The sequence below is a fragment of the Pyxicephalus adspersus genome, chromosome 6 (genome assembly GCF_032062135.1).
Source record: "Pyxicephalus adspersus chromosome 6, UCB_Pads_2.0, whole genome shotgun sequence".
NCBI lineage: Eukaryota > Metazoa > Chordata > Amphibia > Anura > Pyxicephalidae > Pyxicephalus > Pyxicephalus adspersus.
The window spans coordinates 3,784,938-3,807,068 of NC_092863.1; the positions used below are offsets into that span (position 1 = coordinate 3,784,938).

The following is a 22,131-nucleotide window of genomic DNA, read 5'->3' on the forward strand; positions in this document are numbered from 1 at the left end:
AAGGTGGTGACAACCTACAGGGGCAATTGATTGTATGTACAGGATTTGGCTGCATGTTTGCCACTCATAGGACTTGGAGCTTTTCTGTTCTCATACTTAAGTTGTTTTTATTTAGAGCTTGTTAACATCTGTGCGTTTTAGGTGTTGTAGACATCACCTAAAAGTAAAATACTCCTATCAGTTTGTTGTCAGTGTTGGATTCTTCCTCCAAACACACCTACCAACAGATTGTATCAGTGCCCTAATTGTAACCAATGCCCGGATTGCCTTGGGCTTGATCTACAAATGTGCCACTGCTCTAGTTAAATCCGTTTGTGTCCGAACAGTGTCTTATTGCCCTAGTAAGTCCGAGGTGTGTCCTAGAGGTGTGTCCTGGTTAGACTTGGATTTGTTCTACAGGTCTGATGCTCTGGTCTTGGTGTCACTCTTGGCTTGGGTATGTCTGGCTTTATAGGTATGATAGGCTTTAGTTAGGCTTGTGTGCATGTCCTCCAGGTGTGTTCTGCTGGTCCTATTGCTCTGTTTAGTCCCATGTATGTCCAGATATGTCTGAGGGCTCTGCTGCTCCAAGTATCTGCTTTGGTTATTACCTTTAGAACATTCCTTACTGCAAGTTGGCTTGTACTGGTAACACCCAATAATTTCTTGCTATAGTGTGGGCTGAAGGCTAACTTTTTTTCTACCCCATCTTCTGTGTAAACTCCATCAATAAAGATCTTTTTTGCTTTTTTGAACTAAACATACCAAGTGCTAAAGAAATAGCGGATATCTTGAGCTGATGGAGTTAAGTACCTTAGGGACATAAAGATTAATCATTCGCTATGGCATATGATATTCAAAACTACCAAAATATGTTGGCTTTAAATACTTTCTAGGATGTAGTAAATTATTTTAAATTCCAATGCTTGAATATAATTTTTTATTGAAAGTAAAACTCTAGGTTATCTTTTAGTGGTGAGATTCTAAAAAAACACTCCCCTCCTGTCCCTTCAATAGGGAAAACCCAGAAAGGAGTCACATCTTTAATTTTTTATGGAAAGGGGTCCCTCTGCTGATATCACCAATCCTTCCTCTGACAGCGGCATAATCTTGATATGTCAGACAGGAAGTAGGATATACATCTAAATGGAGCACACACAGCAATACATCACAGCGATGCTCACATTCCCTGAAATACCAAAATTTAAGAATGTCTGGTGTTATATTTGATTCCAAATGGCCTTGCTAGTTGTCCTGTTGGATTTACTTTTTTGCTTGGTTTGGTTATAATCTGTTTTTGGACTCAGATTGATACTTGGCATTAGTAACATTTGGACATGGCTGTAACTGTATAGAGATCTATCCTGTGCACACCTAGAAGTATGGGACTGTGTCTGGCTGCAACCTTAAGACTAGAATGAATGAGTGTGGTGTGATCCTAGGATACAACCAGTGGTTTTGTTAAGGGTTGTTAAGAGGGTTGTGTTTGTGGCTTTTTTTAATGTCTTTTGGGTTTCTCGGGTGGTCTGAGATTGTATGTGATGGTATAACGGTTGATATTCCCACACATGTAGGAAAAGCTGCAGCCAGGACCACTACACAACACCTAATAATGAAAGTCTGTGAAAGGAGTTATGGGGTGGCTGCTTTGTCAGTCCTACTAATTCAGGTGGAACGAAGCAGACTTTGTGCATAAATTATGGCGTCCAAAAAAAGGGGAAAAAAAATTAGTAAAATTGTTTTAAAAAAATTACAAAACTGAACTCCATGATGTATTTGTTCAAAGTGCCTTTCCCCAGCATAATCACTGCTTTTTTAGAATAATTTAGGTAATGGCAATGATGGTGGGCTGTATATACAATATGCAAATTTTGTATGCCATGGTGAACCTAGTTGACAATTCATGAATATCATGTAGGGTACATGGGTGTGATTGGGCAGGCGGAGGTCAAAAAACTTCTACTGTAAATTCCCCAGTGACCATCAATGACTGCAATGTTGCAGCTTAGAGAAGGGCAGTCTGAAGAACCAAAAAACTTTGTAGTGCTGGAGGTCTCCTTTAATGGTCGTTGAAGCTGTAGAAATTTTAAAGCCATAATATCTTTAGTTTGTAATTTCTTCCTTTTAATTGGGTCCAGGGACACTTTGAGGCACCAGGTATTAAACATTTGGCACAAATATAGAAAGCAGCTTTTACAGTTTTTTTCAGATCTAATTGACTTCATAATGTCTCAGTTTGTCCTTGACCACTGCAAAACTTTCCCAAAAAGCTCCAAAGACCCCATCACAAATGATTCAGCTGCTAGCAGTGTCACCTCGAGTGGCGAAGCTACAGAATAATTGCACTGTTATAAATCGGATAATAGCGGCTGCATTGTGTGCGCAGTTTTTTGTTCCCTGGAAAGAAAAGGATTGAAACCGACTACAATTCTCCTCTTGGTTCACTTCATACAAAGGTAGAGCGTTGAGTGACTCGTGAAGAGGACAGATCAGCGAAATTGTCACTTGATTACCGTGTCTTGATTAGCATTTATAAGAGCTGTGCCATCGGTTATTTGCATTCCTATTTAGTGGTGATTTTTGTGGGGCAGCGATGATTAAACTTGTCATCGGGCCTGATTGACGGGGTCAGATCCCTCTCCGTGAATCTCTTTTGAAATTAAAAACAAATGTGTCATCTTCGTCACGAAGCTCGGGCACCGCGCAGCTCGCCTGCCTTGTCAGCGCCGATAGGTCAGGAATGTTTTAATTTTAGGGATGGATTTTGCTTGTCAAGAGAGCGCTGATGGTGTGTTCGTGGTGGAGATGAGATGTGAAGGGTGTAAGACAAAGACGAGGAAGAACAAAGACGCTGGCGTTATTAGACACATTTAATTAGTCGGAAGAGATATTAAGCCAGATGAAGCGGTGAGCTGCTAAATTAACCCTTGATTAGAGGAATGGGGGGAGGGGGCCCCCCAGGCGGATGACCATTTGATGGCATTTCTAGCTCTGCCCTCCCAGTCTTGGTATTTCAATTATGTGCCAATATGGCTGGCTATCAAAATTTTCTCGTTTTAGGTAGAAGTTTGGATTAAACGCTTTTTGATATCTAAAGTAAAAAACGTGGTTGTACTTTGGATGTGCTTTAGAAATATTGGATAATGCATCAGAGAACCCAGCTGTAAGTAACCATTAAGAAAACAGCTTTGAGATTTAACCACCGCCAGGCTAGTCTGTTTTTGATTGGCTTAAGGTATGTGCTAGATTTTGTATTGTTGCTCTCCCATCTAAGATTTACATTTGTCCTGACCTACACGGATGGAAAATCCAAAACTTGAGTCGCCAAAGCAAGAGGTCCTGATAACTAAAGGAAATCTCATTCTATTTTGGATATATTTTTCTTGTTGCATCTCTGGACAGGCAGTAGACCAACAGGCCACAACAAAATGCCTTTATAAAGGTTTTACCACTTCCATATTCTATTAAAAGCTAAAAGTTGAAAGATTTTAGCCTTGACATCCAAAATATATTTTAAATTCCACAACAGACTTCAGTTTGATTTGTAGACCATGTATGGTTGAGGTGTCTATGGTTTCATGCATGAAACTGGGTAGATGGAATGAATATGAGGCTTGTAGATAACTGATGACAATGTTGCTTCATGAATGTAGGGTTTCACTATCTGCTATGTAGATTTCCTTCCATGGATGGATTTGCCCAGGTAATATTGTCTGTATCCAAACTGTTGTACAGTTGGTTGTCAGTTTGACTAACAGGAGAGAATACATGATTAAAACTTGCCTGAAGGAACTGTAGTGACATTTTTTGTCGCGGCATCACTCAGATTTGCTCCTCAGATTACGGTGTGCTAAATTGGTCAATGGAAGTTTTTGGTTGGGATAAAGTGCTTGGCATGGCTTCTGTCTGCAATGAAATATGCTGAATTAAAATAAGTCAAGAAAATTTATCTGAAGATGCCTATTTGAAGAATGAAAATGTTGACTTTTTACTGATTGAAGCAGTTTACAAAAATTACACTTTGTGCATGCAAGTTATTTGGAATTGTGCTTTTTAATGGCTTGTCCTCCTAAACCCTCATTAGTAATAGATGCCAGCTCTTTTCCAGGCAAAGTTTTTTCTGTAAAATGAATGAAAACCACCATTATAGTTATTGGATTCAATCTATTATAATTGTGTATTAAATAGCCAGGGAAGCAGCATTTTTGATCAGCAATGATTTCTCTTGCTACAGGCATTTAAGTCCTAGTCTTTTCCTCCACTTCTGAACATTTCCTCCATTCCCAGGGAAGTGGCTTTGGTTCCGTTGGCAGCTTTGACATAGGTCCTATTTTTACAGTTCAGGTTGCGAAACGGCCTCAGGTGGGAGCAGTACTCCTTAGCCTGTCTGAAGTTCTGCGCCAGTCTTCGTATTAGCCGATTTTCATAGCAGCTGGAGGGCCCAACATGCCTCCTGAATACATAAGAGCGCCTAACCAAGAAGGTTTATAATTCCGTAATTAGCTGTAATTAATGAACACAAAGTGAAGACTCATTCACAGTTTAAATTATCACATTAGCTGCTGTCACCCTCTGTATACACAAAACAGCAGGAATTCAATTATTTGATTCTTCAAAGCTAATTTAAAATTTAAGGAATGCCATTACAAGGAATAATAGGTAGAGGGAAAATGAAAATCAGCTCACGCGGTTGGTCGTCCTGAAGAGAAAAATATAATATCAACGGGGGAAGATTTGTAAATCTTTTACTGTCGCTCCCCAAGAAATGAATGTCGAGGCGTTTACTTACATTCAGGCAGCAGGTACTGGCAGAGAAGAGGGGAAGTGGCTCTAATTTATGGCCTCGTAGCATTCCAATTAGAGAATATCCAGGGTATGGTAGGCCGAAGCCTGTTCATTAAATGCGGCTGTGACCAGCAAAATATCTCCGTCAGGTAACAAGCAATTTAAAACAATAAAAATCCTAAACTTGGTGTCATTTTTGCTGGCGTCCATTGCCCCACTATATATCCCAGTTTCTTCATTTCTCAAATATAAAAACTTGGCCTTGGAGTATTGCAATCAGGTGGTCATTTTGGATTGTTTTAGAAGACTTGGCTCAGGCCTTTTCTACAGAGAACAGGGTAAAACCTTTAGGAAAATGCTAATTTCCCATTGTGTGGGTCAGGGTTTGTGTAAGGGAACTGTTGAAGTCCGACCCCAAGCCGATATAAGATTGCAGCATGGCCTGGAAAAATTGGACCTGGCTTTTTTTTCTCCAGGAAGTTTGTCTAAATGTAATCTGTACAGTAATCTAATGGTGGCTCAGTCCTAAAAATTTAATGGTATTTAAAAAACAAACTCTGAAGGCTTTTGCAAACTATAGTTTAGCTCCCATCAAAGGTCATTGATCATATATCTTATATTTCAGAAACCCATTTCGGAAATTGGTCACGACAAGGATATATATCAGCCGTGCCATAAACAATACAGGAAATTACGTTTATTAGAATTTGCAAAAAGCAAAATGGCAGCTCCCATGAAACAGGCAGACATAGATCACCATAAGTAAACTTGGCACAAGAAACGCTACTCGAGTGCGTAGACTGGAAGTGTCAGGAGATTGACAGCACTGAGATGGGACATGGCAAGTAAAATAGTTTGTAAACTAATTGGCTGACTTTTAGTAAACATAATTAGTTGATCTGTTTTGATAGTGAAGAAAAGATTAGAGCTAATGACAGTCCCCCGTTGGCACACAGGCTTTTTAGTTTGACAGCACCCAGACTATTTGGTGCCCGGACTGGAAGTGGGGGAAGATTTTGCCAATGGGGGTGGCAATAAAATTGGACACATTCCCACTCCTGCTTTAAAATAAGGATAAAACAAGACATTTCAGTGTATATTGTAATATTCCAGTTTTTGTATCTGTTTTTTAAATTGTTCATCAGCTAGGATAGAAAGAAAGCAAGTCATAGCTTGAATAATGGGTTTACAAAAACAGAATCCCAGCTGGCAATGAGCAATTTTGCAGGCAGTGTTTGGAGGTAAAAAGGTATAGTAACCAAATGGATTTTATGCTGCATTTAGTGTTGAAAATGGACCCAAAGGTCCAATTGCTTGAATTTTCTGTACTTGAGTTTCTCCAAGAGGAGGCTGCTTTATTTCCTCCCCTGTGATGGACTGCTGAGCTGCGGTTTAGGCAGGCAGAGGGAAGACGCTGATAAGGAGACGACAGATGATTCTATTAAAGAATTGCAGCGGTAATTAATGAATGCCGCCAGTAATTGGGAAGGTGGAATTCTCTGCGTTACTGCAGTGATAGGCAGACACACCGTAAACCCCCCTCATCGCTTACTGTGGTGATTGCTCCCCCTTCATCCTTAGAGCTCTGGCATGCAGATCTGACAACTATTCTGTGTCTTGGCCTAATTGGATCCTATAGAGTTGTTTATGAATTTTGCTGACATTTTAGGCTTTGGCCAATGCTTTCTCCCAAGATCATTGGACAAGCTGCATTTATGGTTTTGCAAAGGCAGGTACAGCCCCATCTTGGTTTTATCCAGGTTCATTTGTTTGGAAGCATTGGCACCATGGTTCAATATTCAAGTTTTGTTATAAACTGTAGTACTGTTAGGAATCTGCTGATTCAGGTTTAATTAGAAGTGTTGTAAAAGTTGTCTAATGTTGCCGCATTTTCTGCCAGTAGGTGGCTGAGAATGTACATTTTGTAGGACCTATGCTACTATTTCTGTTTTTTTCCCCTTCCCCACTTCACATTAAAAAAAATCATGGATAAAATTAATTGCTGCTCTCATATATGTATAAGAATTGTTTCTCAGCAGCTGAGATCTGCATAACCCTTGCTGAAATATCCTCGGGACTTGTGGTTTTTGTCCATTTTGCTTAGACACCTCATGGTCCCTTCTGGCTCCTCATATGCATTAAATATCAATATTCAGCATGGTGGTATGTGCACCTGTGACCAATGTTTCAGTGCTGGGACTTGTAATAGAATGTTCGAGATGGAAAGCTTCTTATATATATGAAAATCCATTTTAGATTGGCTGGTCTTTGGCCAATTCAATGTTTGTCCTTTAAGACAATTCAGACTTCTAGAATTTTATGGCTGGTGACAGCTTTCAATCTTATCTGTTTGTGATTTTTGGATGTCTGAGCAAAGATTTTTATAGGTGTTGAACAAGTTCCCCCAATCCAGTTTTCAGTAGTTTGTTACGATAATAAAAAGAATAGTTGTAAAAGACGGTTCTTATGAGCCCCCATATTTTTGTAACATCTGAAACAACATTTTTTGCTAAGAAATGTTTTCTTGCCATGCCTTTGTCATTAGTTTGGCTTGACATGTGGATTTAAAGCAGATGTTCACTTAGTAGAGAGCTTGGCTTTCTCCTATGCATAAACTTCTGCAGTACGTGCAAAGATTGGCAGCTGTGTCACTTTAATTCGGTGTAATGATTGTGCTCTGCAAACTATGAATGGGTTATAGAAACAAAACACAGAAAAGGCTGCCTGTGCTTTATTTGAAAACTACATGTCCAATCATAACTGGTCGTAAAGCATAGAGGACATGGCCTGGTCTCTGAGGGGGGCTGTAGAGTTGATGATCTGCAGGCAAAAAAAATACTTGTGAGGTCCTTGCTTTAGCTTTATTATAAAAGCTGGAACAAGTGCAAGCCTATATAATCATATTTGTAATTGTAGTATTAAAAGCAGTTTAAATGATGCAGCTAAGAGCTGTTGACTATATGTCTCCATGACACTTACCCTTAGCATTTCCCCACCAACCCAACAACTTCCATTTTGCTTGCCATACTAGTGCTCATTCAAAGTTTGGATAAAAATATTTCCATGTAAATTAGTTCAGCATGAAATGGTAAATCTTTCACATGATCACGTTATACCATGCAGGGGATACAGAACTGTTTATGATTGGTGTATCTCTTGGGTACAAAGCAGATAATGAACTGCATTACCCTGGATCAATTCCCCTGGTTCCCTTAGTCTGCCTCTCAGAACATTACCTTAGATCAGTGCTTCCTAACCTTAAAATAACTTTAAGGTCTTCAGGGACCCCCTGCTATAATTGCTATATCAACAACTCACAGTACATTGTGGTGATCAGTAGGAAGAATTCCTCTTACATTGGCCAAAAAAGATCATTGGTGTCCAATAAACTGACCTGTCATTGCTCAAAAAACCCCTAGCAACCTCTGGAGATTCCCTAGGGTTCCATTAAACCCTGGTGGGGCAAACGCTGACCTAGGGTGTCATCCTGACCGGCTGTGCAGCTTGACTGGATGATTGGCAATAGTGTGCACTCCAATATGAGCATGGTTAGTCCTTAATGTTTTCTACCTTAGAATGTTGTAATCTAGTTATTGGGTAGTAGGATTTCTTTCTAATGATGAAGAATGTAAAGTCTTTTTGAGATTTAAAGATTTTTTTTCATTGCATGTGATTTTTTTTTTAAACTAACAGTTTAAAATCATTAGTAAATAACGCCATTGGTGAAATCTTGCTGATCCTGAACTTTGAGACGTTTAATGCAGCGATGCTTAGATTTGACTTTCATAAAAAGAATTACTTGTACGAAAGGCCAACATGACTGCTTTTACCTGTGGTACTCGCACATGTGCTTAGTCGAGAGCAGAGGAAGAACCTTCTTTCTTTTCTTTAATTGCCCAATAACAAGCTTTGGGTGACCAACGTGAGGTCATTAACTTGATGGTTCCATGTAAATCCCATAACTGTCTGTACATTTTCAAATCATTTGGAATTTAAGTCTCCCAGATGTTTCAAGTGTATGTGGCCATTAACCTGGAATTCAGCTTTTATTCTATTGTAAACAACCATTGTTAATATGTTGGCCATGAAAAGGTTGGATTTGGCGGACATGCTTTAGCTGATTTTACTATACACAACATGCTGCCAATTATCTGTTCAATTTTTAGATGCATCCAAATGTTTGGGAGTACTTGATAGTGCTGAATCCTTTTGAGACTCTCTGCCATTTCCTTCTAGGATGTTCCCCTTCCTCCTCCTTTCCTTGCCCGTGTAACCTGTAAAAACACCATTGCCATTTTTCTTCATCTTCACTAACAATTTGGTAATGAAGTATTGATTTTCACTTGCCCGCTTATGGCCCATATTAGATTTCCGCTGATAAACTGCACAAGGGAACTCTTTGCCTCCGCTGTCCCTTTTCCCGCTGTCACCGAAACAAAGTGCCACCGAAATAAGATAATGGCCACAAACACTGATGTAGCGCTGCTCATTGCATCAATTTGTAGTCCCTGACAGGGGGGAGAGAGTCCAATTTTTCATCGTTTAATGTCTCGGTGTGCTGCACACAATCCAGTCCGGCTGCAAACTCTGTTTTCAGCGCAATGTCCATTTCCTATTTATAAGCCCTGTGGGATAGTTTGTCTAAAGAAATGTTTCTATTCACTGCGGCTATTACTACAGCACCTGGCCTACCCAATCCAGGCCTTGCACTGGGGATCAATAGATCACCGTAAGTGGAAGAATTATTAAGTTTAAACAGAGCTCCAGCCAGCAAGCCTCTGAGCAATGTTAATCTTGTTCCAATGGTAATGTTTAACTGTACAGCTGCCAAAGATTTGTTACGTTTGATTATTTGCAGTTTGCTTTATGGCTTTCTTCCCTTCTCTTCTCTCCAAATCTGTAATATGTCAGGATCTATACCTTTCAGAGACTCCAAAATACAGTGCACAGCTGAGTTATGGAAGGAGATGGTTGGAGATGCCAGCAGAGTTGTGACCAAAGTTCAGAGATGTCTTGTGACTGCTGACAAAGGCTGCCAGAAGCATTCTCTCCTTATTGCTGCTGGTAGGCGAATAGCCTGTTGGTGTGGCCATAATTTGAGTTATGGAACATTCTATATAGTAGCATTGCAAAGTACTATCCAGCCAGGTCACAACTCATTTACATAGCTATATGCAGGCACTTTTAATATTGCCACTAAGTTGTTAGGCCAGGCACCAAAATGTTTTAGGTGATGAATTTAAAACTATTTCCAATAAAATATTGTTTTGCCATGCCTGGGTAAATTATGGTGTGCATCAAAAAGTACGCCACTACACCTAGCCTTCCATTGCCTTTCCATTCAACTGCCAGGAGAATAGTCTGAGCTCCAAATTGTAATTTAGTTTATAGAAGACATTACTGCACTGGTTACTTTAGTGGTTAACTGGAAAGCATAAACTGATCCATGGGAACATTATTACCTACTTGTTCAAGAAAGGCTTTTCCTTAGAAGTATTGAGTACTTCTGTTCCATGCTAGTGGAAAGGAAAACATGCTGGTGAGTTTTTTAAAAGAAACCTGTTCCCTTGCATAAGTGTTGGCATGCAAGTTTTATAAAGCTTGTGCTAATTTATGTGCTTAGGAGGCCATGTTGGTGCACTACATAATGCTTATACTGCTTTATAGGGCAAACCAAGGGGCAATGTCTTTAAACACATGTATCTTATTACAAGGGTTTTCATCTTGTACATGAAAGGCACTACTGATCAACACTATTAAAACGGAACATACTCCAAATTTTAAGATTGCATCATGCTGTTTAACAAATGAGTGACATTGGTTTGCTCCTCACAACCAGATTGGCTTTAATGTAAATGGTGCTTTGTGTTTGGGTAAATGCTGCTTTGTTTGGGTAGTCTGTCGAACTAAAACTTTTGCATCCCAAACACAATGTACCTGATTTCTTAAAGCTCTCCAAGGCTGGGAAGGATACTTTCAACAGTGAACCTGGGTGATCCAGCAAATTTCCAGGATTTCCTAGTCATTTGCTATTAGTAAATGGTTTCAATCATGGACCAGATCTGTTCCAGGTGTTTTGGGTCACCTGGGTTCACTAATAAATCTATCTTCTCCAGTCTTGGAGAGCTTTAAATAGGTATCCCAAAAACCTTATGGTGACCATTTATTTTTCTTTTGGCTTAGCCCTCTTGAACATAAAGTGCTAGCCTGTCTATCTTGAACATGGAGGTCACCATTGCTCACTTTTGGAAATAGCATTTTAGAAGCTTGGTCATGTTCAGTCTAAGGTGCCATGTTGGCAGCTGGACTAAAACAGATCACTAGGCATGTAGCAATGGATTTTGATGAATAAAACTCCCATCTCTGCTCATATGAGCTCTTTGGAATACCCATAATGCATCTTTGCCTACATTAAGCACCTCACCCTGTATGACAATTGCAGCCATTTTTAATTTCCCATTGTGCATTGACTTGTTCTGAACTCTTGTACATTGGTAATATCCCTTCGTGCCATCTTTATACTGTTTAAAGTCTCTCCGGCCTGGCTTTTAATCTGTGCTATATAGTCATTAATAATCAGATCTAATTAAGACACGCATTAAAAGCCAGTTAAAGTTAATTTAACGTAAAAATTCCAATAGAGTTTTATTAGATTTTCCTCATTAGATTAGCGTTATGGATTTTTAACGGATGTCTTAATTATACATTATTAACAGAATCGACATGATACACAAAGTGCAATTGGGTCATGTGTCAGTGTGCAGATGTTTACCTTATGCTGCTAATGAATATATAGAAATCACTGTTGCTCTTTGCAGCCTTTCATGCCTTACAAAGTGTCTTTGCAGCTGGTCCTAGATAAGACTTGATTCTGGGGCTGCTAAAGAGTTACATACTACAACATCTCAACCTGTTGAATAATCCTACAATTATGCCCAAAAATATTGGCACCCTTGCAATACTTCTCCCAGAAAAGTGTTGCAGTGACAAATCTTTTGGTATTGTTTCTTTTGTTGGCACTGGAGAAATGCAAAAAAGAAAACATCTCTGTCCAGAAGACAAGGGCAGCCTTCTAGGAGAATGTCCTCTGGACAGATGAGACAAAAATAGTGTTTCAGCAACGCCTATCATTTGACTGTGTACAGAAGCCTTCAAAGAACAGAACACGTCCCTACAGTCATACATGGAGGAGGCTCACTGATGTTTTGGGGTTGCTTTGTGGCTTCAGGCACATGGTAGTCCTGGCTGCATAGTATTAAAAAATCTGATGACTACCAAAGAATTTTGGGGTGCAATGTAGAGCCCTGTGTCAAAAAGCCGGGTCTCAGCCATAGGTTATGGGTCCTAACAGCAGGACAATGACTCAAAGCATACTTCAAAATACGTACAGAACTGGTTTGACAAAGCACTGGAGAGTTCACAAGAGTCCAGATTTAAATCCCATAGAGCACCTGTGAAAAGATCTAAAATAGTGGATGGGAGAGGGAACCCTTGAAATCTTGGAGACCTGGAGCATTGATTGTAACGGGAAGCAATTATCAGTTATTTCTTCCAAAGGCTGTGCTACAAAGTAATAAACTCAGGGTGCCAATAATTGTCCAGGTCATTTTTGACCTTTGGTGTGGAATGTCAGATTTTTTTTTTCTCTGCTTTCTTGTGTTCTTCCAGTACCAACCAAAGTGGTGCATTTTCTTACATAAATACAGGGGTGCCAATATTTTTGCCACTATTGGGATAAGTAGAGAATAGTATAATGAATTGCTGTATAAAGTCTTGTGCTTTGTAAGCATGTTGGGTTTTGTAAGCAGCCCACGTTTGTGTGGTAATGGGACTTTTAATTAAAGGACTAAATACATCTAAATGAACCTTAAATCTTCAGCATTCTCTTTTGGACACTTCAGGTAGACCAAGTGGAAGGTTTCAGAACACCAACGTTCATCACAAAGTTGCTTAGTGGACTTTTGTGATGTATGAATGTACATTCATCAGCTTTAGTGAACAATTTGGACATTATGTACACTAATGTAGCTTTATATATGCATGTTTACGTTGCATAATTGTGACAGGTTCACTTATTAAAATACAGCCCTGTGGCTAACAAATGATGGGTACGGAGCTTTGACAGTCTAATAAATACTACACTTGTATAAGGTGAAGTCTGTGATGCCTAAATAAATTTTAGGACAATTATCTTTGCAGGGTTTGAAGGGATGAAATGGTTTAATGGCAGCATAAAGATGTAACCAAAATGTAGATGAAATGTATGTGTATAGTAAATGTAATAAAACCTGACTTTATTTAAAGGTGGCCAGCCCAATATGAACTGATTAAACCACAATTTCTATTTCAAATCTCTCCAGCTGCAGAATGAAGACCATTAAAGCTGCTCCATCTTCAGCACTGATCTCTTGGATATAGATGGGACACTATGCACTCTTTACTCCCATTAACAAGGAATGTTAGATATTTCTGCTTCTTTAAAGCCCCCCTGTAAGAATTGCCACTTGGTAAGGTTTAATGGCATTTCCCCATGCCTGGCTTGGACACCTAGGCTCAGTAGTTGTACCACATTGTCATCCTACGGGTGGGGGAAGAAACTGGGTATTACATGGCAATTCATGTTCCAAAGGCTACATTCAGTATTGGTTTTAATGACAGGTTCTACCATTGTTAGTGTTTGCCTTCTGTGTTTTATTATGCTTTAATTACTTTCTAGTATATTTGTACAGAATGTGGGGATGTCACAAGTTTTCAACATCTCTGAAAGTTAGTGGAAGAAAAGTAAACATTTCATAGCCATTTGTCACTTTTCTAAATTCCCAATGCAGTTCACGCAAGTTCAATGCAAGATTCCTGCAACAATCAATGCTGTCTCTAGATTTTACCGTCCTAAGTTTACACAGGAAACTTTTATTATGCAGCCCACAAATCCATAATCACATGGCAATACAATGGCCTAGTAGTTTACATACGTCTTGTGGTGCCATGGTCTTTTCTATGCCAGGTTAGTTTGGATTCCTTCCAATCCTCTGGTTTCAAACCGTAGTTGCAACTAACTGGACTGAGCAGTGCAAAGAATATGCAAACTGGTCTTACTGATTTATAACATCCATCTTGCCTGGTTGGTGGTTCTGCTCTAAATCCCTGACCCAGGATGAGTATACGGCTCAGGTGTTCAGTAATGGTTACCTGTATGATTGTTCCAGGTGTGTCACTGCATCTGACACCAAGGCATCAGATTTATACTCAGACCATTGGTAGGAATGCAGAAATGGCAACTTTTCTAATTTCATAGTTCAACTTGAAATCTAATGATGTGGATTTAAATCTAATGCTGAACGTAGTAATGTACTAATGTAATGTGTGCTTTACAAAATAAATATATTGTAACAAACGGTTGGCCTTGCTATCTTTTTTGTGAACTCTCCTGGCAGTGGTTTGGTTACTACTAAAGTGAAACCACTTTATCACATCTAAAAAAAGGAACATTTTATATATTGCAGCTTACTTGTCCTGACCAAAACTAGTACTGCCCAAATCCAATGCAGGAATACCTATTCTGGGGGTTCTGGCCACTGATTTTTTCACTTTACAGCCCCCCAGACCTGGGAGCCATAGTCCTGTTAGGGTACAGGCAGATTTCTTGGATTAAGGAAGATTGTGGTAATGACAATGGTAGGGAGTCTAGGGACATTAGATTGTGAGCTCTATGGAGGGACAGCTAGTCACATGACTATGGACTTTGTATAGTGCTGTGTAATATGTTGGTGCTATATGAACACTGGTAATAATGGAATATGAAATAGTACATCCAAACCAAGTGGTCTTTACAATTTATGATTGCTAATGCTATATAAATTCAAGATAATCATGGTGACTGAGTGTTTGTAGTGAGCTATGGTGGTCTTTGATCAGAGCTTTGATTGAAGGTTGTTTCAACTTAAAGCTGGTAAAAGCTCCACACAAAGCATTTTAAATGCTTTGCAGTGGATTTTTGCAATATGCCTCAACTAAAATTACCACATTAAAAAAGCAGGAGCGCTCCCTCCCCAGGGCGGAGCGCTCCCTCCCCTACCACTTAGTAATTGCTGGGGAGATGCATTGGGAATACTATAGTCAGTTGACTGACAGATGAGTTTTTAAATGTGTGTTAGACAGGGCCTCTTTACAGGGAAGCTAAATTAACTACTGTCTTACATAATGATAGTAGTTCTGGTTGCCATATGTTATGGTGAATATTGTGGGAAGTATATTTGTTGGGGGTTATGTAGAAGACAAAACAAGTATGAATCCAAGATTCAGGGGCTACCCAGACCATATAGTTTAGGTTTTTATTCTAAATACATAGTGTATAGGTATAGATCCAGCCTAAATTGTTTCATTTGTAATGGAATACAGTGCTGTTAACCTTTTAGCTCCCAGCTTCTAAGCTTCCATTGCCAATTCCCACTCTGCAGCTGACGGTTCACAGAATAAAGTTCAGATTTGGATCCCTGCAGTCATATTTATTCTAATTATTTATAATGAATTTTTTGCTAATCTATACAGTCAAGTATTGCAGAAAGGGATTCTTAATACAGAGGGAAAGCCAATATCTCAACAATAACAGATAAGATTACTAAAATGGAATGGAAATGTGTTGGGGAAAATTTGACCCGGGCCATTGGTTGGGAAAAGTACCATAATTGAGGAAAGATCACAGGGTTGATTGAGAACTATCCAGTCTTCAAAATAAATTACACTACAAGATGTCAAGCAATAACCAGCCATCACTTCTGGCTTTTGTGATTTGCCCACCAGGTTCAAACGTGGCAACTTTTGTTCCATTTCATTGAATAGCTTGAATCTACAACTTTCCACTTGGGATTTGCATTCTGGAATAATTTAAAAATGGCAAAATTGCAGAAAAAGGTGCTATATGTACAGTGAGCTTTAGGATATGGCTGGCAAAAATGATTTTCTTGTGGTGCTTCAAAAATGGCTGCAATGAGCACTGTACCATTGCCTTATAAATATCCCCCATGCCTTGCTATGACATGGAGAAGCCACATTCCTGCCTAACAATTGCATATGTAAGAGTGGAGCTATGTAATTTTTCCTGTGATGTCATAAATACACATGAGGAATACAAGCACACCGCCAATGTTTGGAAAGGTATACCTGGTCTGTCATGGAAGCAAAGCTTTTATATAGAAGGTGGCTCCCTGGGTTTGGTCTGATTATACGGGGAAGAAGATACGTGGCTGCTGCCAGAAGCAAAGATTCCATATTTATTACATTGATAATAAGGTGATCAGAAAATGGGTTTGCACTCCATTGCTTTCCAACAAGACAGAAATCAATAGCCTATGCTAATCTCCTGTGACCAGCTATCAGATCATTATGAATAACTGAAAGCTTTTAATGATCCTTCCATGGGCATCCTTGTGTACTTCCAGGTCACATGTGACCGTACCACAGCCATGGTTCCATGTTGTCACTATTAACAAACCTTGCCTGGTCAATGCCATGGTGCCACCATAGGAGTAGATGATAGAAAGTGGCAGGAAATTGGTTGCAATGGCAGAGATAGAAGGAAGTTGTATAGAATCATTCTTGTCTTTACACAATGTGTTCTTCTATACGCGCTGACTGATCAGACGTCTTTACCATGTGACGATTAAGGTTCACCATAAAAGATCTTCTCATTATGAAATTTGTGGTTTTGTTCTCTCCTTCTATTCATATCTGGGGAGAAGTTTAACTCCAAAATGTGACAAAATTGTCTGACATTCTGACGGATAATCTGAAAACACGATTTATCTCGTCAATCACGGCTGAAAAGCTGATATAACTTTATAAATGTAATCTGACAGCTCACAATGTATGCCTTATGATTGCCGCAGAGACATTCTAGAAGTAGACGCCGAGAATTGACCGGGTTTTTTTTATTTTTGTTCGCCAGGAAGAAGCATGAACTGAGCCATCGACATAAAAGGAGGGATGGATGATGCAAAATTTGTAATTGTGAATAACACATGATCTCAGAAAGGTGGTATTGATACAAAAAGTTCTTTGTGATGTGGTGACAGCACTGGAATACAGGGACAGAATGTTGTCAATCTGCAACACAACAAAGCTGTATGGAACAAAAAAAAAAAAGAGATTCTTCTGCTTTTAAAAATTTAATTTTTTTTCAACATTAAATCTGAAAAAAAAATGAATGTTACTCAATGCACCTAATGATGAGCACACACTGCAACCACCAACAACGCATGGTAAAATGAGTGAACAACCACAGCTGGCCACATATATGCCCAACCTTGGCGCTCGTTCCTGCTATGACTGCAACGTTTTTTTTTTAAATGTGATGCACTGTAAATCACCTTGGTCAGTGTCGCCTAAGGGAAGCCTGCCCAATACACCATAACCCATAAATTGTGTATACTTTGTTCTGAGTATGGCCCCTTGGCAGTGTGTAGTCAGGGGGCATGTATGGTGTCATTGGAACAAATAGCGCACCACCCCATCCTGCACATTGCAATACCACAACTCACCAGTGGGAAGCGACCTTGCACCTATCACACAATGCTCACACGGCTTGATGTAATGAGGATCTGGGTGGGAACATTAGAAATAGGAAAACCAAACCACCAATTTGCCACTTGTCTGAAAGGGATCTTTATCTTCCTGTTCCATTGATTGCTTTTGTTCAGCACAAAATAAAAGTGATTGGAAGAGATCAAAAATGTTGACCGATTTGAGATTTAATGGTGTTTCTTTCATCCTGATTGTATTGGAGTGAATTACTCTCACTTCCTGTCCTGCAGACCCAACAGGAAGTGCGAATTTCCAAAGAATAGGAGATCTCCTCATGTCAAACATTCACCATGGGGTCTGTATTTGAAGCAGTGAATCTGACGGTGGAGAGTCTTACAAGTTCATGTATTTTAATAGAAAAGATTAATTCCCCAGCAGGGAATGTCAGATTCACTGATTTTTTAACTAGACCCGAGACACAGAAGCAGATCTGCGGGCAGTTGTGCTCTGACACTATATAACAAGCCACACTTCTGTTACACACACACACACACACACCATAAATTGGCTTCCTGAGGTCAGGGAGTTGTTGAATTCACTTCAGATTCCTGTGCAATATCGTCTTATAAGATCAGTGATTGGATGGGAAGTAAAAACCGTCCAGAATGTACAAGGATTTGGGTGTCCCTAGTGGGAGATTTCCTCTCTGTTTCTGTTTGGGTGACAAAGTTTTGTTTATGAATCACTTAAGAGAGGTGACACAAACGGCAACAAAATCTGACAGAATGTCTGACCTTTCTCTACTCCATACCAATAAAACTATCACACACTATACAACTCGACTGAAATGCCAGAAATCTGCCCAACCAATTTTTTCCTTCATGCAAAACAAAACAGGAATAGAAATAAGTGCAGGCGATTGTGTTTTGTGATAAGACAAAGAGATAAATTGGAAATCTTCCACTGAATCCTAATCGTTCCAGTACATCTTAGGGCTACGCTGCACACGTGTGACACACTCGTCATTGGGACAACCATCCTGACGGGTACACAATTGTAATGCAAATGAAGAGGAGAGAGCACAGTGGGGTGCCGCTCCGTCCTTCTCCCCTCCCCATAGAGCAGAATATTGTACGGCACTCGTTCATGTATCGTTCAATCGTTTGTCCTTGGAAAGGATTGTGAATGATTCTTTACAACCACAATTATTGCACGTGTGTACCCAGCCTAAGCTGTACCTATTACAGTCGGGTTGTCTAATCTTCTTTAGATCTGCTAGCAACTATAGAATGGTCCAGACATGAGATATCTGTCGCTGGAATTGACGTTTCCTGATTGTGACAGATAAATGAATGAGCACTGTACACACACAGGGCCATTATAATGAATGGAGAGGGGAGGGGCGATGACTGAGCAGCACTCCAGTATACTCTCCTCCATGGGCAAGCACAGCAGCCATTACCGCTGGTCAGTCATTATTCCTCCAGAACAGGTCAATAAACGACGATAGGGGATCACTGCACTGATTTTTGCCCCAAAATTTCTATCACTTGATGTGTGTACGCAGCTTATGCAGTGCTGGGTTTGAGATAGGTTGAGTTAGTTTATGGTCCTCATATCAGGTCTCGTACACACGGGTCCGTTTACGTCTTGATCCAATCACCGACCCAATAAACTGATCTGACCTGAAATAAATAAAACAGCTGACCAATTGTTAGCAACCAATTCAGCCTTTGATGAAAATGGGGCCAATCTTTTCCATGGTTCACCCTGCAATCTGAGGGCCGACTATTGCACATGTGATGTATGGTGAGTGTATGGTGAATGTATGGTGAATGTAACGTCTGTACAGGATCACTGAACAATCGGATTGACGCGTGTGTGTCCGCGCTCCAGTCTCCCAATGTGCAGGAATATGGCGGCGGTGTACATGGAGCTCCTAGAATGTCATTGCAGAGTAATGAGGCATGGAGGGAGAATATACCTCGCACATCATCGGATGAAATCGCTTCACTGAAGTGTCAGGATGAATCCATCAATCAATCACCCGCGAGGAGAGGAGTGCGGGGCGGCGGCGGCAGCGTTTAGTAGATCAGATGTGGTGCTGACATTAAGAGGAAGGTGCTGATATGTCGGGAGGAGGGAGGGGGTATTCTATCTCTATCCAGCTGCAAAATGTGCTCGCCGGGGCCCCGCAAAAAAAACGCCATTGGTTAGAAATAGAACTCAATCACTTTCCATTTCCAGGGTATTCCTTCTAATCCTGACATGATTTTACTTTTTAGCATTTTTATTAATAAATAAACAGTAATTTGTTTGCCCCCCCCCAAAGTGCAATAAAATAACTAAATTGCCCCCTTACCTGAGTTGCCAGGATACAGAGATCTGCCCACTACCTAATCCAATCCATGCTGCTGGTTGTAAACAATGGTGATGTCATTTCCTGTCTAGCCAGGAAATTAAGCTTCTGGTGCTCGTTATTGGTTGGAATGTTGTGAGCCTCTCCTTTACAACCAAAGCCCCGCCCTTGGATACCAGGAGCCCCACCTCCTCAATGACATCACCATTGTTTACAACTACCAGCCTGGATTGGAGTTGTGCACTAGGCCGCAGTGGGCAGATCTTAGTATCTGAGGATCCTAATTTGGGTTTTTCATGCAATTTGCTGGGCAAATAGATAACTGAATGTTTATGTGTAAATAGTTACCCTTTGGGGTTAGTTTACGCTTATACAGGTGTGACAACACAACCTGGAGATGTGCGCTGTACAGAACGTTGCCATGGCAATAGGAAGTATCAGGTCCCCTGTTATTTGTGTCCCCAATGTGGAGAATTATCCATTGGTTATAAAATGTATATTATCATACAGCTGGCCACAGAACAAAAAGACATTTTTACTCCCAATAATTGGGATTGCAGGTTAGTTTGCGTCATAACAAGGCATGCTGGGACTTATAGTCCTCCAGAGCCCCTGTTTACATGTGTGGTCGCCAACAGATTCAGCGTTCTCGTTGTCCTGGAAGGCAGAGAGCCGCTGACAACCCTTTTATAGAAGAGTTACAGCTTTACCCGGGCTGCTTCAGCTTCACCTTCTGCTAAACAGCTTAAGCTCGGCCTAATAAGGACCCAGCAGGCTCTGCTCTTCCTCTGCTGGAACCATCGAGCAGTTCACACCGGGGTTATTTATGGGACACAGGAATCCATCACACTTCTCAACACATCGCCTCCTTCCAAGTGACTAGCGAGGGGACACAGCACAGGACGTCCATCCAACGCACAAGATAATATTTTATATTTATAGACACAATGCTTTGTGTATTTCTCTCAGAGCTGTGCAGTAATCCAGTGTGACGCTTTGGATGAACTTCCTGTAATAAGGACCGGCCACTGCTGCTCTGTCTCTATGTGCATAGTGACCAGTCTTGTCTCCACCCCCTCCTATAGTTTCCTATGGGCAGTCTGTAATGGGAGGAGCTGCTGGGCCCCTCCCTCTGTATGATGTATATACAGCCCAGGTATTATGGCACCGATACTTTGGCAAGGTCATTTCTGAGTTTACATTGATAATTTGTACAAGTGAATTATACATCCAGGGGGAATAGCTTGCAAATGGAAGTTTTAGGGTTCAGCTTTACCTCACAATCATGTACACAAAGCTTTATTACTGGTAAGCTTGATTATCCCTAGTTTATTCACTCTACTAATCTTTGATATGGAGAAGAGGCCTCTACACTAGGTCCTGGAAGTAAGACATGTGGGGATCCATTCCAGGTTTATTGGATCACCCAGGTTCACCTATGATAGTCTATCTTGGAGAGCTGTAATAAATCAGGCCCATGGTCTCACGTATTAATGATGGGGGCTGTTTAAGAGATGGCTCATTGAAGCTGGAAGCCTCTGATATCTGGGAACACCAGAATGCCCAGGGTACTACAATGATCACGTGGTACTAAGAACAGGAGGTATGATGGCATGTGTGATCCAAGACTGACCCCCAGTGGACAGCTTCAGCATTGCAACAAATGTACATCACTTTTCAGGTTGTCATTTAAAATGTAAAACTTCCCATCCCTTCCTTATTACATTATTAGTCTCACTTTTATTGTAAACCTTATTGTGGATTTAGTGATGTCATCACTGGGTCCCTGTCTTTCTGTATGCAATGCAGATCATGGCTGGTTGGAGGGGTGACAACACTGCACCCAGACTTGGTACCCCTCTTATAGGGGCCCTTAGTCCTGCAGTGGAAAGTGTATTGGAAACTCCAAATGCCCCTATTATTGGGTGCCAGACTGAAGCAGGAGGTGTTGACCAGCAATTTTTTTTTGCATTGTCATAGCCAGAGGTGGACTTTACCAATATTGGGCCCCTGTGCAGAACTGACATGGTTGCTCTATGGGGGCCTCTGTTGGCCTAGGAGGGTCTAGCACCCTTGTGCAGCAGCATGTCCACTCTTGGTATTAGCCACATATGTAATGCTGAGCCTCTGTGATTAAAAGAACTGAAATCCAAAAAATGAAAGGGATGCTGGGTAGGAAGGTGGTAGAGATGCTGGATGTCCTTGAACCAGGAGATGGGATATGTGTGATTTGCTGCAGCTTCTGTTGCACAATGTGAGAAGCTCTGAATGAAATCAGAACAAGCCAAGAGGTACAAATTGCCCTTTGCTTAAGAAACCCCCAGAAATACACAGGTGTAAAAACAAGCAATCCCGCTGTTTTTGGAAGCTTATCCCTAGTTTTCCAAGGCAAATAACAAAAAAAGTTATAACGTGCACTAAAATGCATTAAAAGGAGAAGAAATCAAATAGAAGGAATACAGCAACCTGGAGACATGTATTAGGTGCAG

At 40.5% G+C, this 22,131-nt stretch overlaps 1 long non-coding RNA gene across 2 annotated transcripts in view; it reads right to left on the reverse strand.

The window, feature by feature from the left end:
• LOC140332915 (uncharacterized) overlaps positions 1–19,746 on the reverse strand; it is a 146,684-nt gene extending 126,938 nt beyond the window's left edge. For both annotated transcript variants that reach the window (XR_011921251.1, XR_011921250.1), the window contains exon 1: positions 19,646–19,746. This is a non-coding gene — a long non-coding RNA (uncharacterized lncRNA). The remainder of the gene's footprint in view (positions 1–19,645) is intronic.
• Positions 19,747–22,131: the final 2,385 nt, after the last annotated feature.